The sequence below is a fragment of the Homalodisca vitripennis genome, unplaced genomic scaffold (genome assembly GCF_021130785.1).
Source record: "Homalodisca vitripennis isolate AUS2020 unplaced genomic scaffold, UT_GWSS_2.1 ScUCBcl_677;HRSCAF=3210, whole genome shotgun sequence".
NCBI classification, from domain to species: domain Eukaryota; kingdom Metazoa; phylum Arthropoda; class Insecta; order Hemiptera; family Cicadellidae; genus Homalodisca; species Homalodisca vitripennis.
In genome coordinates, this window is record NW_025776787.1 from 60458 (window position 1) to 76608 (window position 16151).

General features: G+C 34.3%; 1 protein-coding gene across 1 annotated transcript in view; it reads left to right on the forward strand.

Moving 5' to 3' along the window:
* Positions 1-9021: 9021 nt before the first annotated feature.
* The window catches only part of LOC124370907, a 59362-nt gene continuing 52232 nt past the window's right edge, over positions 9022-16151 (forward strand). The window contains exon 1 of the mRNA XM_046829210.1: positions 9022-9107. The gene's annotated coding sequence lies outside the window, so the exon portion shown is untranslated. The remainder of the gene's footprint in view (positions 9108-16151) is intronic.

Below are 16151 nucleotides of genomic sequence, written 5' to 3' on the forward strand. Positions count from 1 at the left end.
AACACATCCAAGAAACAAGTCACAACAACACACACACACACAAATACTATTTACACCATTTACTATTTACACAAAAAATACTATATACAACTATGTACATGACCTATTAGTTTTCATTCCGAGTCGTTGGATTCTCCAGCTGGGTGTTGCCTCTTGACTCCTTTCAGACACCTCCTGAAGTGAGCCAGCTGATGGAAGCACTTGGGATGCACACCACAGTTACATTCAACATACCACTAAGAGCTTCGTTTGGTACAATAGGACATACCCTAACCTATCTTCCTGGTAAGTGCTCGAGTTTGTGTTCTGCACGCGGTTCAGCAGGAGGCGGGAGCTGCTGTGGGAGAATTTCTTCAGTTGGTTGCTTTGTCAATTCTTCAATTAATAGGATGACAAATTTTCGCCTGGGCAAGGGTTTATCTGTATTTTTGGAATACAATATATATTCATCTAATATGGCCATGTCGAGAAGATTATAAATAATCTTTTTTCCAGTAACGGGTAGTTGTGCGAGTGCAGGAAATGTGGTAGAGTCACTTGTCCTTCATGTCTACTCCACCCATGTACTGGTTGTAATGCTGTATCATATAAGGTTTGATTGCATCCTTTTGACTTTTCTTGCTACGAACCACTTGGTCTTGGGCGTGGCAGGCGGTTGATAATAAATACACAGGTTTCCGAGATTTTTTTTGTTTGTATCCCACAGCCAACATGGGACCCCTCCTAAAGTATACACTCTCTTGCTCTCCCAATTCCGTTGCCAATATACTTTTAGACAGATCCTTCGTCCTTTTGTTAACAGTACCTGTGAGATATGTGTCCTTCTCAAACAAAGCCTCAGCCAGTGGTAACTTAGTGTAGTAGTTGTCCGTAAATAAGCGGTAGAATTTGTTTAGCAGCCTGGTTTTTTCATCAGTTCAAGTAATACATTTTGTGTGAATGGGTCATTACCATCTTCAAGAAAGTCCTTGCCACTATATGCAAGACATACCCACTTTCGCTGTCGCAAACCTCAAATTTTTTTATTCCAAATCTGGCATGCCTTTTATTTGGAAAGTACTGAATAAATACGGATCTGTTTTTCATGCCAATCATACTTTCATCAATGGTGGCGATGTTCTGAGATTGCACAAAATAAGTGCTGAAAGCCTGGTTAATCGAGTCCACAAATTCTCTGACTTTGATCCATGGATCATAGCCAGGCTGCCCCTTCTCTAGAGTTTTTTTTCTGCCGATGTCAAATGGAACAGAGAAGAAGTTAGAAAGAACCGATTGTACGACATTGTTTGGCCAGACCAGGGAATGTTCTGATTACTAATAGTTGACCAGTAATCTTTAACATTTTGCTTGCGAGTCGTGCCCATATTTATGATTAAATGGCGATGAACTGCCGCATCTCAGCAACGGTTACATCGACCCATCGCTTTATGCGTGATTGTTGTTTTTATTTTTCCCTTACTTATTTTCTCCTCAGTCTTCCTTGAAGCATAGGTATTTGTTTCATTAGTGAGCAATTGCCAAATAGCTTGGGTAAAAAACAATGAAAAATAAGAAACAGGAGAACTGTTTTTCGGGGGACAGTTTTTTATCCCAGAGTTTCGTACCCGAAAGCGGGATGCAACATTAATGGGATCTTCAGATCCAGGATAAAGCCTAACCCAAGTAGGCCTAGAAATATTGGGCATAATTGGGATCTCAGGGCGTGCCAAGTGTTCAGCATTATCTGAATCATCACTGTCTAGGAGGGGGCTTGCCCTAGGCTTACTTCTGTCCCTGATTTCCCTGTCACTGGCTTCAAGGTCTGATGAATCTGGCTCATAGTTGTCATCAGAGCCAGATGAAAAATCAGTCAGTTCAGAATCACTGTCAGATAACATACCACCTAAGGACTGTACATCATCCTCTTGAAGACTAGGCCTAGCTCTGGATGTGCTGGGAACTGCTTCTACATCAGAGTCAACAAAGTCACTCACATCAGTTTGAAAGAGTATGTCTCTTATGTCACTTGATCTACACGGATCATTCATTTCTAACAATTAGCAACTATATAACTACGAATTGATAACTGAGTCGCCAAATGCCAAAACAAGCTAAATCCACTCTGCAAGTTTTTTAGATAAATGCCAAAAACTGATTGCTTTTCTCACATCCATTACATTTTTATGATTTTTGTTAAAAAAAAGGTTTAAAAAATTAGTTATATTGTTTTAAAATTGCTAAAAAATGGTACAAAAGTTATAATTACTGCAGCCGATTAAATATATGGCATAGCTTGTTTTGGAACAGTAACTATGATTTAGCTGCTTTTGGAAACTTACTCTCCGCCATTTGCTTTTTAACTTTGGTTCCAAAACCAGTTAAATTGCGTTTACCATTCCAAAATAAGTTAAAACAGAACCTTATATTATTAAATCCTTTTTTCTCAAAACATTGTAGCCTATATTATTAGGTAAAGTTAGGTTAGGATTAATGAACACAATCGTATTCATTTTCAATACAAAACCATGAATTTATTTATCTACAGAGTTTATAAAATAAATGTGTCGTTTATTAAAAATATTTTTCACTCAATCATAGGCTCATCCTCTTCATTTATTTCAAAATCATCATCATCATCTTCTTCGCCTTGATTGGTGGTAGGTAGCTGGAATAAGTCCTTGAAAAAACTTCAACTTTGGCTCCCGTTGCCAGTCATTTCCATAGTGGAGATTTAGCAAGCTTTTCACATCATTGATTTTTACTTGTTTCACTGGGTGTCCTTCTTGTATCACTCTCAAAACTGCATTGTCAAAATTTTTCCCCCTTTTCATTACTGACTTACTCTCGCCGATTTCAAATACATAGTTTGCTTCTCCTTGTACCAGGATGGAGTTTGGATTACTTTTACTTCTTGAAAAAATAAATTTCTTGGCCTTTTGAAATTGAACATGCCATTGTCCTGGTTTTTTTAGAACAGCATCGGTTAGAGTTTTCCAATCACTCACAGGGCAATCCGTCCCAAGTTTCACAACAGTACAGTGCTTTTCAATTATTTCAGTGTACTCATTGGGATTGTTGATTACACTCAGATCTTGAAATTTCCTTTCAAGTACTCCAAACACTCTATCAGGGGGAATGAAAGAATGGCCGACTACCGGAAAGAGTAGTACAACTTTAGTAACATGTTTAGGTGCATCATTCAGGAGCCAATGAGCAATCATACCGACAACAGTTGTGTTCTTGTTTTGGCCACCACAGCCGTCAGAGAAAAGTTTGACTGTGGTGACATTTTCCATGTTAGCGCTTGTTAACCTGTGGTAAACAGCAGATGCAATTTGACTGGACCCTTTTGCATACTGGTTTTCAGTCCAGAGGTAAGAAAAGGTGTTTTCTGAATTCAAGAGGACTTTAGAATGTCCCTCACAAATCACAAAATTATATAGATATAGCTGGCGCTTATAGTATGCGGCTTGGTCCGGTATTTTAGGAAGGACAAGATTTTTCTGACAATCATAGCTCAGAATAAGCTCTTTATCATTATTTTCTTGCAAAAGTTTGTAGAATTTGTCTGCACGGACTTTGTGGGCTTTTAGGTTTAGCTTTAGTGTTTCACGCTTGCCTGCATCTTTTTCTGTGGCTAGTTCACACTCAAGCCTTGTGCAGGTTGAACACTTATCAGTGTACGGAGCGTCAAAACCAATGTTAAAGTTCTCAGAAAAAAACCAGCCTGAAAAAGTCATACTCACACTTTAATTCTTCAGTTGGATGCTGCTCAATATACATTTTCCACATTTTTGTAATGTTTAAGCTCACTTGGAAGGTATTGCATATGCTTGTTTTTCGCTCTGCAATAGTGTTTTTGTACTGGAATAAATGTTTTAATAAAAGATTTGATGCTGTCTTTCTTTATATTATATTTATCAACTTGGCGTGCTCCTCCACGAGTCTCCAAAGGTACGACGCCTGTTTCCAGGTACTTTTTGCAAATCAATTGCACTCGGTTTTTACTCTCTTGCAAAATTGTAAGTAGTGCTGCCCGACATACTTTAACATTCTCAGTTTTGTTGTTCCTCATTTTAGGTAAGAAAAAGTCAGTACTACTTACATTTCTTTTTGATTTGATACCTTCTGGAAGACGAGTCCTTTTTGCTGAGGAAAACAATGACGTGCTGAAGAATAAAATTCTTCTTTGATTGAAGGTCAGCGTCTTTATAGTATTGCTGATGTATCTTTCTAACATCCTGCAGGGAAAGTTCTGCGCAGCGGTACTTACTTTTGGCCGAATGTTTACAACTAGGCATCTGTGGAAATCCCTTCGGGCGGTGTGTCTAAAACAAAATAGGGATTATTAGTTCTCCTATACCTTTAAAAAAATACTAACCTGTAATAAAAACAAATTATAGATCGCAAACGTTGTCAAAAACTGTTGTAGTTAAGTTAGGGCCTAAGCTGAATTACTTTAGGCTGGTTGAGATTAAGTAGTTTAGTTGCGGTTATAGGTTAGTTTAGTTGAGGTTAGGTTAGCTTAGTTTGAGGTTAGGTTATTTTAGTTCAAATGAGTGTTAAGATTAGGCTAGTTTAGTTTTCTTTACCAAATGTTGTTAACTTACCTAGCAACTTTTGCAACAGTTTTCTTCCATGCTCTTTCGTTTTTCTTCCTTTTCTTTGCCAAAGGGCCAGGCATCTCTTCTACCAACTCTACTTGTTCCACATTTTGTGGAGTTTCCACTGTTATGTCCATTATATTGACATTTTCTTGTTGAACAATTACAACTTCAGCATTTATAATATCAATACCAACGCCTTCACTACCTTCTAAAATACCTCCTGTATGTTCAGCCTCCATGTTTATGACACACAACAAATCAGGAGCTTTTAAAATAATGTTAAATAATTGAGTGCTATTGCTTCTTATAACACTATTTTAGCCTTTGAAATTTAAAATTAGCCAACAAAATAAACAATTAATTCAGAAGGAAAATGATCAGCAGTTCCCTATAGGAAAAGTCTTTTGGGATTTAACTTATTTTGACACAGAAACATGAAACATTGTAAGTTATTGTAGTTTGATATAGCTGGTTTTGGAACATTGTCATCTGTGCAGATATGACTGTTTTTGGAACCGAATGGCTATAGGATATAACTGATTTTGGAACAACCTTCACTTTTAAATATTAATTTTAAACAGTTTTTAACTGGTTTTGGAACATTTTGAAGTGACAAATCTGTAGCCTAGGTAATACAGAACTCAATGTCATCAATGTCAACTTTTTTAAATTTTGGATTTAGCCTGTTTTGGCATTTGGCGACTCAACTATATAGCAAAGAAAACAGCACAAAATACACTGTAAATCGTGAAATTTACACTTTCGTATCTCAGCAACAACAAACAAGGCTTCACTGGAAACAACAGCTGATGAAAAACGATGTAGACTAATGTTCAACACAGACTACGAGAAATCCAAAGACCACTAAACACAATGTAAAACTCACGGGCTTTCGAACTGTATAGGTTATACTGCGATTTCACCGGTATTAGCGTCGTAAAATGAATTAAAGAGATGAATGTTCATAGTCGAAATTTTCGACAATGACGTTTAGTGAAAGTGTGAATCGTCGAAAATATCGACGATGGACGCTCAGAGGGTTAAATAAACCTATTAATTAATCCACATTTTATTTAGTTGTGCTTACTTTGTGTTAGTGCTATACCCACCGCTGTAACCGGCTTTTAGAACCGTTGAGTACTACAGAGTACGTTCAGTTCCAATAAAACCTTTTGTGGAGCAGTTTAAAAACACAAATATTCTTTGTAAACGATTCCTGCAACTGAACAAATCGTAAGCGATGTTAAGAAACTATGTAAATTTATAGTTACAGAGAACTGCATCTTCCAACAGTTGCGATCCGTTGCTTTTTGAAGTAGTCGCGACGCAACAGTTCTTTTCAATAGTTGCGTTGTCTGGCTGAAACTGTTGCGGAAGATTCCCGGGTTTTATCCATCCATTCCAACAAAAAAGCGGTTAAGAATCAGAAGAAAATTTGTTGTAGATTTATTAAAGTTGAAACTTGGATTTACTCGAAAAGTTTAATTGTGTATACTTGGAATAGATTTAAATGTTTATTTTCATTTTTAGAACAATGTGAAAAATAATTAGCTTAAAATTGTGTAGTTGTTGACTGTTGTCATATTTGCTGTTTTTATAGGGTTATCTTTCCTTAATGCTTCAATTTTAGTGACGAAACTTAGTGTTGACTTGTTCTTGCGTTTCTATTGGTGAAATTTAATTGTTGTAATGGCTGGATTTAGTTTTGGAACTCCAACTACGTCTGCACCATCATTTTCATTTGGAAGTAGCACGTAAGTGAAATAGGGTTACAACAATCCTTCTGAATTTTAGGTTAACCTTAGATTTGGTGCCATAGGGTAAATGCATCAGTAACACCAGTACTTTAAACCTAGAGTTGGAAAAGACATCCATTAGACAGAGTAAAAAAAAAACACATTAATTGCAAAATCGGTCACTAAACAATATATAAATTGCCTATTTTATTCTGAATAAAATAGCCTAGAAGGGTAAACATTCCAGTAGTGGAAACATTTAGAGCACTAGGGGGTAGACTTTAATAAGCGGCCTAGCCTACATCGGTTATTTGTATCGAACAATTATATATATATAATTCAACTTCGATTTGTAAAAAAATATAAAGGTTGTAATAAATTACTGTGACAAGAAGCATCTTGTACATTAATTTTACATAAATTTAACCTAACATTACAAAAGATCAAAACCAACTTTGGCCTAGAATTAGTATCATGAAATCTTACAATATTTATGCTTGATAACATTGAGTAGGATAACCGCTTTTGTGAAATGAAGGAAAGAAGTCTCCCTATGGGTTACCAGGAACCAAACCCACATGTTGAAACCACTTAAACAAATCTCGTCAATTGTGAGAAATATCTCTTAAAAACATATTTTCCTCATATTCATCACCATTTTTAAAGTCTCAAAATATTAGTTACTTCTTGTTGTTTATTGTTTACATTAAAATTTGGAATCATGTGGTAAGTTAAATAAATTTTAATATTGAATTAAGCCTTCGGATAAAAACAATCAAACAACGAGTGTAGGCCGCACTAGATTATACACTTTTAAAAATTCTTAAATGTTTACTTTAGCTACTTCACAATTTTTTTTTTTTTTTTCAAAGGGAAAAAGCTTAAAAATTAAATTTACCCTGAATCTGGCCTAGTTGGAATTCCTATAATGGCGGGCACTACAGTTCATATTAGGTTTTTGTTCTTTATTAGCCTATATTCAAAATTAAGATAAGTAAAAAAAATCCAAAAGTAATGCCTTATAGTGAATGAAATAATTGTATTTATTTCCTTTCAAAATATTCACAATGACATGGAAAAGGAATTTAATCCTGCAACTGCTTTAAGCAATTATTGATGCATTAACTACATTTTCAAATGGTGAGGCTCTACATTCTCAAATGGTATCAAGGCCTAACTATGTTGTAATACGATCCCTCACAGCAAATCTATTTTTACTTTGTTTGAACTAAAACATAACTAAATTTAAAGATATAGATCTAAGGTTTTATATTATACTGTAAAACATTCTTTTGTTTCATTAAATTTGTCATTAGAACTTTGATGTTTACATTTCCGATTGTGATTTGTTCGTGTAATTGCTGAATACGCAAAAATTACTGTATGTTTGTTAAAATTCTCTGTTGAGAGTTTACGTTTGATACGATTGTTTGTGTTGTTATTGGAAAGGGCGTATTCTTAGCTTTCAGAAACATTGTAGCCTGTAGGCAAATAAATGTTTATACAATAGTTGTTTGTAAAGATTATGTTTTGTAAAATCCTACAATGCCTAATGCGTTGAAAAGAGCGTTATTAAATTTTTTTACTCTATTGTTGTCTGGAAGTAGTGTAAATAATGTCAAAACAAAGAAGAACTTCTCTAAGCAACAGTATCGTCACAGAAGACGATGAACTATTATTTTATTTTTTTTCTGTTGCACAATCACCTACTCACCTCGTACACATTGTGTTGTTAGTGTTTTCTCGGTTGTTATTACACCATTGATCAATACATGTATTGTTTGCTATTTATTTGTATCTTTAGATATTTAAATTTTTTAGTGTGTATAAATAAATGTTTGTCGTGTTATATAAATTATTAAAGTAAAAAATTTGGATGTTTGGGTAAGGTTTTATGTGCAGGTTGGCCTATGTTTATATAGGTTCAATATGTTTATTGCCGAGTAAATAGTTTATCGTACATTTCACAATAAGTGTTAATTTGAGCAGTAGTGGCATTACGAATATACTGGGTAGTGAATTAGAAGACAATGTTAGTTTGGTAGATATGGATGAAGTTTTATCTGACTTGGATGAACCATTACATATTTAATTACTTGTGCATGACATTGAAAATAATGAAGATAAAAATACAACGTTGTACAAATTTGTAAACTTATATAAATGTACTTTCTATAGGCCTATAAATAATTGTGGGTAAAAACAAAGTTGTTACCTAAAAAAGGTTACTGTCAATAAGGCCAGCATTGACCCCTTCTTTGAGATTTTTGGAATTTAAAGTTATAATTCAATGAGCAAAAAGCTTGAAATTTTTTTCAGCAAAAAATGGTGCTTGAGTAAAAATTTTACATTGGTGTTGTACATGCATTGTTTACAAAAAGTAAGAAAATGTTACATTGTTTGTAAAATTTTATAAATATAGATGGTTTTTTTTATTTATCGTTAATATAATAATTTTTTAGATTTAAAACCAGCAGAACTATTAACAGCTGACAATACACACAGCAGGTGCGCAAGGAATAAAAACTGAATTTCGACCTCTGTTCACATTAATTCGCACAATACTGCAATTTTTTGTGGTGATATAGTTGATATGGTGCAAGACATTAACTACACTCAAAATTTCTTAAATATAGTGTATTTATTATTTAAGATATCTCTTGCCAGAAGTTAGATTAACATGATGATTGTAGAGCAACTGGTGGGACTTCTGGATTTAACTTTGGAGCTCAGCCTACCAACCCGACCACTACAACTTTGCAGTTCAGTGCTCCAGCTTCAACAGGTTAGAGACATTTTGATAATCATATGTGTCAATATTTCTTTAATTATTTAATCTAGAACTACATTGTGTTCATTACTGGTAAATAGTTTTAATTTAATTTATTTGAAACCATCTCTTTTTACGTGTAAGGCTATTAATTTTAAATAATTGTTTAAACCTGTTAGTGGTAACCATTAAAATTTTTCAGTTGAAAACAATTAGTATATTGGCAGCCTACAAATGCTATTCTAAGCTATTTTAAACCAAACTAGTTATTGCTGAACATATGAGATTCTATGCTTAGAAAAATATCATAAACTAGTGTTAACACACGAGTAGTCGTGCCCACATATTGGACGCCAGAGGTCGCGTGTGAGCATTTTGCTCACGCACATTTTTTTAGTCTCCCATACCATAAAATGTTTCTATTAGCTTTCGATTTATTTATATATAATTAATTGTGTTCAATATTTTTACTACGTATTTTGTTATTATTAATTATATTACAGTATATTTATTACTATACAGCCATTCTTTTGTTGCGGACGTGACAGTTACACACCTTCTCATTAGAATAAAAATTAAAGTTTTTTTTTTTCTATAAATATTTAATACCAAGCAGATAGACAAATGTGTATACAATTTTCATCCTGAATATAAAATACATAACATTATTTGTTTTAATGCCATATCTAATAGAGTTGGTGTTACGGACGTGACGTGAAAAGCACCTAGGTTCTGACATAGTATGACAACTGTTTAAAAGTCTGTTAATTATTTGAGAAATATGCAATTTAAAATTATCTGTGATAGTCTTAAGAAAATTTCCTACTGGGAAACATTAATGTCTAATCAGAAAACATTGGAAATAAAAAATAAAAAAATGTAAACATTGTTACGGACGTGACTGGGGTTTGTTACGGACGTGACAATAAAGTAAAATTTCTCATTAAAAACCATTTATTTGACACAATGCACACTTTAACATATATTATATGTAATAATATAATTAATAATAATATAATCATGTAATATATGTGTGTGAGGGCTAAAATCGCCATGGGCGAGAGAAAAATCACCGTGAGTGGTGGAAAAACTAAGTACCTGATCTAAAACCTGAATAATGTAAAAAAATTACAAGAAGAATATTACTGACTAGTCAGTAACAATAAAATAATAATAGTAAATAAAATAATGACTAAATTGTCTTAGTGACAGAGCTTGACAAAAGTCCAAGTCCTAACTTTTACAGAGCAACATCATTTTTAAACTGGTAAAGAATTCTACCTCCCTTGGTAATTATATCAGGTTTAGGCAAAATGCCAACGATCTGGTCACAAGATATAAAGCTTATGTCATTTTCATTAGGCTTAAACGTAGATTTGCCTCCATAAGGTTCCATAAACATAACTTCAATTTCACGATCAGGCTGTACTTCTCCTTGAGTTACTGCCACAAAATTCAAAGTCTTTTTACCCGTGGTAAATGAGACGACAAGGTACACATCCAGCTTCAATTCATCAAATGTGTATGGAGCAGGTTTCGTTGTATTTTCTTCTTCTTCTTTAGAGCTGTCCTCAGAGTCAGTATACACATCCTTAAACCTATAGAAGCGGTCATGATCTTTTGTTAGAGTCATTGAACTAGAAGGGTTGTCTTCTTCTTCACTTGAAGGTTCATCACTTAAAGATTCTTCTACAATTGGAACTTTTAACATCAAATCAACCGATGTCTTACCAATGAGCATGTAGTTATCGTCATACCCCTGAAAGTGATGCATAGATTGTATTTTAGGTATCTCAATCAGGTTGTCCCATCTTTTAGTGAGGAGTGTTGCAACTGAATCTACTTCAGCCTGTGGGACAAATAAAATGACAGTCTCTTTGCACTTTACTTTGGCTGTCTCATAAAAATCATAAGGCGTGCTCACAAAACATTGCCTCCCTTGAACTTCCCTCCAGACAGTTCTCTTGACAGAACCTCCCACTCCATCAACTGCCCCTTTGCCGTGCCCCGAAGCAAAAAAATTCCACTCCAACGTAACTCCAAAATCTTTCTCAGCGTAGCAGACAATTGCGACATTATACCGGCTCTTAAATTGGCCTGCACAGTTGTCTGAAAAAACAATCAACTTATTTACTTGTGGAACTACTTCCTTAAATTTAACTATAATTGCCTTCATAAAAGCAAACACTGAGTTTTTGCTGTGTTTCAAGTCATCACTTATGACAGCAAAACTGTATACTTTGTCATTGTGCCAAATACAACAGGTAAATATTGTAGTTTGGTTATGAGCCCAGTGAGCGCTTTGAATTTCATCCTGTTGGATGATCGAATAATTTTCTGCAAAGTCTACTTGCATTACAGCACTTTTGGGGTTCTTGGTCAAAGATTTTTTACACTTCTCAAAGTATTGTGCCTGTACTCTTTTAATATATGTGTGCGTCTTAAATGCAGCTAGTTGACTGTTTAATGTTAAAACCATCCTCTTCAACGTTGTAGTATTTTCTACCAACTTAGGTCTATTATTTACTGTTTTCCACTCCTTCCACTTGAGCCTTTTATTCATATCAACATCAGAACTCAGCAGAGTCTCTAATTTTTGAATACAGTTCTCGCATTCATTTGTCATACAGGTCACTGATTCTGTATCACAACAAACTGACCCTAAAAGCTCATTATGAGTTTTTGGGAATGCAGGATGAAATTTAGATATTGGTTCAATCAAGAACGAGAAGTTGGCGTGTTTAATGCAAACACATACTGTATGGGGCATCTCACTTAAGGGCAGGATGTGTTTAGGCCGCAAGCTATAAAACTTAGATTTTGAAATCTTCTCGTCTGGATGCGAACTTTTAAACTGTTCATAAGCCTCTCTAATTCCCATAACCATATGGCGAATTTGGATCAGGCCCCGTTTCCCAGTAAGAGGGTCCTTTACAGATTTGACATCCCTTTTTCCTGGAGCCTGACGGCTAATCTCATCATTGTTAAAAAATTCAATCACGCTCTGTTTGCACTCTTCTGATAGTTGTCTTGATCCAGATTTTCTTGTTTTAAAAATATTTTTAACTATCTCAGGACCAAGGTTTTCATACATTAAACACTTAAAAACTGCACGTTTTTTTGACGGACTCTTAGGCAACAAAGCTTTTACCTTCTTCACAGCCTTTCCTAGGGTTCTTGGACTTTTGTAAGAGCCAAGATCAGACCCAGAGACTTCAACATTAACATTTTTCTTTCTCAACCTGCAACGACGCTGTCTTTCCCTATCTTTTTCCCTTTTTAGGAGTAAAAGTTTATTATCACCATGTAAATCTTCTTTTTCCTTAGCTCTGACGGCTCTCTTACGCAACTTATCTTTCTCAAGATGCTCTTGCCACTTAGTTGGATTTTCCTTCTTCTTCGCTCTGCATTTGGCAACACGATCTCTACTCGACATTTTCTGGAAAAAATAAAACAGGTTATATTAGTTTTAAATAACCACTCCAAAACTATAAGTTTAAGACTATAACATAACTAGAAATGTAACCTCTTTGTAATCAGTAGGCCTAAGCGGTGATCACATCTGCCCACTTCATCCAGTTGCGGTGTGGGTATGTCCAGTAACTCAGTAACTGGCGAATAGGAATGCCCAATGAAGACAAGTGAAGGTTTAACCTTTACTGTTGTTTAGAATCCATTAAAATTACAAATACTGTAGGCTATCTAAGGGTTTGATATCACCACTCACCCACAACCTTAATTATATTGGCATATTTTACTCAAACGAAGTTTAATGTTTAGCACACATTTTTTTAAGGTTCAAGAATCAAGAATCAAGAAGTTTATTAGCCATTGGTCACAACAATATGAAATAGGCATCGTCAAAATATACAGCACTGATATTTACAACAACAAAATTAGTTATTACAATATTGTACTATAATTATACTAATTTTATGACCAAGTAACAGGTTTAATATAATCTATGAAGAGTGTGCACATGGTTTGTTAATTACGTTATAGCTAATACAGTATAGAAAATCAGAAATCTACAAATCAAACTAATCAAAAAATGATATTTATGTCAGAATCTAAAAATTCTTTTAAAGAGTAGAATGGATTGCATATGAGCCAGTTACTTATCTTTAGTTTAAAAATATTGAAAGGAGTCATTGTAGCAGATGCAGGCAGCTTATTATAAAAAGTTATGCAATTGAATTTAAAAGAGTTGCCAGTTTTGACTAGCCTGTGCTGAGGGAGATCTAATTTGTTTTTACCCCTGGTATTGTGTTGATGAAAATCTTGTCTGGTATTGAAATCTGTAATTTGTAATTTTGTATAGACTAGTATATGAAAAATGTAAAGGTTAATAACTGTCATGAATTTGAGATTGATAAAAAGTGGTTTGCAATGTTCTAGAGAGCTGCTTCCACTGATGGTTCTAACTACTTTTTTTTGAATGAGAAGAATATCATTCACAGCATTGGAGTGACCCCACAAAACAATGCCATAGGAAATGTGTGATTGAAAAAAGGCAAAATATGCCACTCTCAAATATTCACAGCTAACAAAATCCCTCAGTTTTCCACATTAGATACAAGACTCTAGATATTTTTCTACATACATGGTCAATGTGTGATTTCCAATTAAGCTTGCTGTCAAGATGAAAACCCAACAATTTTACAGATTGATCTTCATAATTTTCAGATAAGCTGAGAAGCAGATTTTGCGTTTTCTCCTGATTACATATCAGTCTATTAGAAGTGAACCAATTTAAAGCCAAGCTGTGAGATGCATCCATGTTTTCTTTCAGAGTATTCAACTGCTTATTAGATGAAAAAAGAGTGGTGTCATCAGCATAAATAACAATGTTAGACAACACATTAGAGGGCAGATCATTTATAAAAATGATGAATAAGAATGGTCCTAAAACTGAACCCTGTGGTACACCTGTGGCCACAGAAAGAGTGGTAGACTGCTGAGCTTGAACAGAAACATATTGTACTCTATTCGATAGATATGACTGCAATATATTAATGGAATTTTCTGATATACCATAGATCTTAAGTTTGTCGAGGAGGATGCCATGATTCACGCAATCGAACGCCTTACTTAAATCAATGAGTGTTAAAGCAACTGACTCCTTTTGTTCAAAAGCATGAAGTGCTTTAACGACTATTTCTGTAACGGCAGAAGTTGTAGATTTATTGGTACGAAAGCCATGTTGGTTATTACTGATTATATTATTGGACTCAAAATGTTGATTAAGTTGATGATACATTATAGATTCAAAAACTTTTGATAAGATGGGGACTATAGAAATTGGGCGATAGCTTTGGGGCAGAGATCTGTCCCCTTTTTTGTAGACTGGCAATACCTTGGAAATTTTTAGAAGATCAGGAAAATATCCATGTAATAAGCATTGATTGAAGATGAAAGCTAATGGTGAACTGATGTGTTTTATTGTGTTCTTGACAATATAATTAGATATACCATAAAAGTCGGAAGTTTTAGAGTTTGACAATTTAGCAGCTACCTTAGTTACATCAGTTGGGGTGATTAATGACCAAGTAAATTGAGGTACACAGTTAGTTAAAGTGTTAGCCAGTAGGTTGGTTGCCAATATGTCAGTGTTATCAATGTTAGTTTGAATGTCTGCCACCGACTGTATGAAATACTGGTTAGTTAGGTGTGGATCAAGTGTTGTTGGTGTCACACCTGTGTTGTTTTGTGTTTCTGAGGAAATTACCTCCCAGGCAGCCTTACATTTATTACTAGCTCCCTCTATATGATTTTCAAAACAAGCCCTTTTTGCTAGGTTGAGCTTTTTTCTATACTCTTTTTTGAAGAATTTATAAAGGTTATATGCAGCTTCCATATGCTGAGACCCAGTTTTTCTAAGATTCTTAAAAACATCAAAATAACCTAGCATTATTTCTCTACCTCTTTTTAAATCTTCATTGTACCACAAAAGTTTCTTTGTCTGCTTGCTTTTAACACCAATTTTAACTAATGGAGATGATAGATACCAAATATTGTTATATGTTTTTAGAAAACTGTTAAATAAAGTTTCAATGTCAATCTCTTTTCTTTTATAGGTATCAATTATTTCCCACCTTTCACTCTCCAAACTTTCTGCAAACAATTTAATTTGTGTCTCATTTTGCTTACGCATACATTTTTTTGAGGATGTGACTGTCTCATTTGGTCTACATGATCTATCAAGTTTTAGATTTAATAGAAGAGGATTATGATCGGAAATGCAGTCATTCAAAACTTTTAATTCATAACAATCCCTTGAAAAATTTACGAGGATGTTATCGAGACACGAATCATTTCTTGTAGGAGCCTTATTTATAGCTACCAAGTTAAGAGAGCGTAAGATGTTTACAAAGGTGGTTGTCACTGTGTCAGTGGTTTTATGGAATGGTATGTTGAAGTCACCTCCAATGACTAACTTAGAGGTATGTTGCAAAACCTGTTTAATAGCTTGTTCAAAGTTATCAAAAAATAAGTCCATATTACCACAAGGTGATCTATACAGAGAAACTATTGCTACTTCTAAATTGGCCAATTTTATTCCTGAAATTTCTAAATTTTGCTCTAGATTAAATTTGCTTAGGTCTAGTTCACTATATTCAAGCGAATCTCTTATAAAAATACCAGCACCCCCATTTTTTGAGGCTTTGCGACACACCATACTTGCAGCTTTGTAGCCCTGAGGTGTAAATAAAGATATCTGCTCTTCTAGTAACCAGTGCTCACAAATGCTTATAATATCTATATGCTTAAGTTTAGACAAGTGTTCTAATTCTAATAATTTATTACGGAGACATTGGATATTAATTTGTAAAATGTTAAGACCGATGTGCAAGTTTGATTCAATGAGTGAACTAGATTCATTGTTAAAGGTTGTTAAATTTTGATACAGACAAGGGGTTTTTCCATTATTTTCAACTAAGGTTTTTTTACATTTTGTACTTTTTTTCTTAAAAAATAACTATTTCTACCTTGGGGTTCTACTGTAATATTTCTTTTACATTCATCCACTAATTGTTGAGACACCACTCTTTTGTCTGT